This window comes from Saimiri boliviensis, chromosome 2, assembly GCF_048565385.1.
Source record: "Saimiri boliviensis isolate mSaiBol1 chromosome 2, mSaiBol1.pri, whole genome shotgun sequence".
Classification (NCBI taxonomy): Eukaryota; Metazoa; Chordata; class Mammalia; order Primates; family Cebidae; genus Saimiri; species Saimiri boliviensis.
Genome location: NC_133450.1, coordinates 95409901 through 95412548, shown reverse-complemented (window position 1 = coordinate 95412548; position 2648 = coordinate 95409901). Strand labels below are relative to the sequence as shown.

Here is a 2648-nt window from a genome sequence, read left to right as displayed (position 1 = left end):
TTTTTTAAAAGAGGCAAGGAGACTAGAATGGAATTAAAAAAAAGGACAAAGCATTTCCATGTGGGGCATATTTGGGACAACAATCTGCAGGAGGAGGCATTAAAGTCTAGGATTTTCCCTCAAATTTCAAGTTAAACAGTTAATTTAGTCTGTTGCTTAATGGACAAACTTAGAACAGTCTATCTGAATTCATCACCAGCAAATATCCTATTTTCACATGTAGCAGAGGAGAGTTGGGAAAATTGCCAGCACAAAATTCATATTGCTAGAATACGTTCATAACCAAGACACCACGCTGACAGACAAAAGTGAAAAGAATTTCAGCATATAATTTCATTTAAACACACACACACAAAAACCTCCCTAAATAATCTCAGGCAAAGAAATAGTCTCTGTCCCCATAGACGGATTTTTTAAATTCCATGTGACTCAGTAGTATTTGCTTTTAATTTTTTTCATGAGCAGCAGTTAATAGGGTGCATAATTCCGTGTATCTCTTCAGATGCCGCACAATAAAAAAAAAATAGATTAAATGGAGGAAAAGCAAGAGCTGAAAGCCCCTTATTTAGTAATTTAGGGTTGGGTATGGTGGCTCATGCCAGTAATCTCAGCACCTTAGGAGGCCAAGAGGGGAGGCTCTCTTGAATCCCGGAGTTCAGGACCAGCCTGGGCAACATAGTGAGACCCTGACTCTGTAAAAAACAAAATTAAAAATTGAAAAAAATAATTTTAAACAGTAATTTATTCCAACCAGAAATCTGATTTAAGCCCTAACTATAGCTAGATGGCATGAAATGCCTCATTTTGATCTCAAGGACAAGGACTTAATTAGAACAGAAAATACAAATGAAAAGATATTAAAATTAAAGAGACTATATAAATTTAAAAGTCAGATAACTAGGATATGGAAAAACACATTAGTACTGTGGTGAAATTGTATTATATTCCTTTCAAATCCCTAAACTCCGGATATATTTGCTGTGTAAACTTAGGAGTGACTCCAAGATGCAGCAGAAGTTAATGTACTATAATTCTAAGTAATTGTCACCATGGGTTCTGGCTCCTTGGCAGCAATGGCTGTATTTGAAGATAAGTTTAAGCCAGACATGGAGGAGGAGGAAGCCAAGAAGCTGGTGAGCGAAGCCATTGCCGCCGGCATCTTCAATGACCTGGGCTCGGGAAGCAACATTGATCTCTGTGTCATCAGCAAGAGCAAGCTGGATTTTCTCCGCCCATACACAGTGCCCAAGAAGAAGGGGACCAGGTTTGGGCGGTACAGGTGTGAGAAAGGGACCACTGCAATCCTCACTGAAAAAGTCACTACTCTGGAAATTGAGGTGCTGGAAGAAACAGTCCAAACGATGGACACTTCTTGAATGGCATCTGGGTGGCCAGCTGTGGTTCTGGAAGATGGCGGGCATTGGAGGCCCCATAAGATGTTCAGGTTTGCTGAATGAAACTCAGTAAAAAATGAAAACCAAAAAAAAAAAAAAATTTATTCTAAGTAATTGTACTAATTACAACCACATGAAAATTAATAATTGAGCAACAATATGGCAGTGTCTGATGGCTAAAACTGGGTAGACTACAAATATTTTCTCCTCTGGTGATTTCTTCTGCTCATTGATTCACTGCATTTTATCTGTGGCTCTTTGATCCCTGTACACACTGGATTATGGTTGGTTGTTTATGTGGCCCAATGTGTCCCTGGACTGTCAACTTTTTCAGAGCAAGAACTGCTTCTTGCTCATTATCCTACATCTGAGTTTTTTCCACAGGGACTTCCATCTTAGTAGAGTTAAAGGGAGAGACGGGGGCTGTCATAAAGGTTGGGACTGTCCTTGAATAGCAATAATATACATGCCTTAAAAATTCAGGGGTCATAAAAGTCATATCATCTTGGGTCCAACTTTTGGCTTCTCCATTTATTGGTTAAGGGATCTTGGGTCCATCACTTAATTCCTCACACTGTATTGTTCCCTGTAAAATTAGGATGAAGGTGATACCCACACTTAAAAGTTGTTAAAGGGACTTCATGAGATGATAAATTTGGAAGCACCCCATACACTATAAAGGGCTTACAATGTAGCATTATGATAATTTAGTATTATTCTATCCATAAGGACTAGAGTTTTAAGTATGTCACTCTTCAGTTAAACCAAAGTCTTCCTCTTGGTAAATGCATTTCACTCTAGTTTATTGTTATTTGGCTTAGTTGCAGTCCTGTGGGAACCAATGAAAACATACTTTAGGTGTGAAGACAGTTCCTAGGTACCATATTGCACAGCCCATAACCTAGACTCTGCTCCTCCAGACAACTTACTAAAAGCAGTCATTTGATAATACAATTGTAATGTGTTAGTATGATTTTGCTTTGTAAAATTTCCTCATACTTGACAGGAAGAAAAAATCTGCCCCAAGAAAGAATGAAAGGAGGAGGAAAGCAAAAAACTAATATTTGAGACCCCACTGTGTGCCAGGCACTAAGGAAAAGAGACAGAAAAGTCCAGTACAACTTTCTCAGCCCAAGGGTCAGTAGCAGAGGCATGGCAGAACCTTCCCAAGGTCAAGGCCAGGTTACAGAAACTGTGGCATCTTTTAAAGGTTTACATTTAACAAAGCAATGCCTTTAACAAGAAAACAAAATC

At 38.8% G+C, this 2648-nt stretch overlaps 1 pseudogene; it reads left to right on the top strand.

Moving 5' to 3' along the window:
* Positions 1-1048: 1048 nt before the first annotated feature.
* Positions 1049-1494, top strand: LOC101038764 (proteasome subunit beta type-7 pseudogene; annotated as a pseudogene).
* Positions 1495-2648: the final 1154 nt, after the last annotated feature.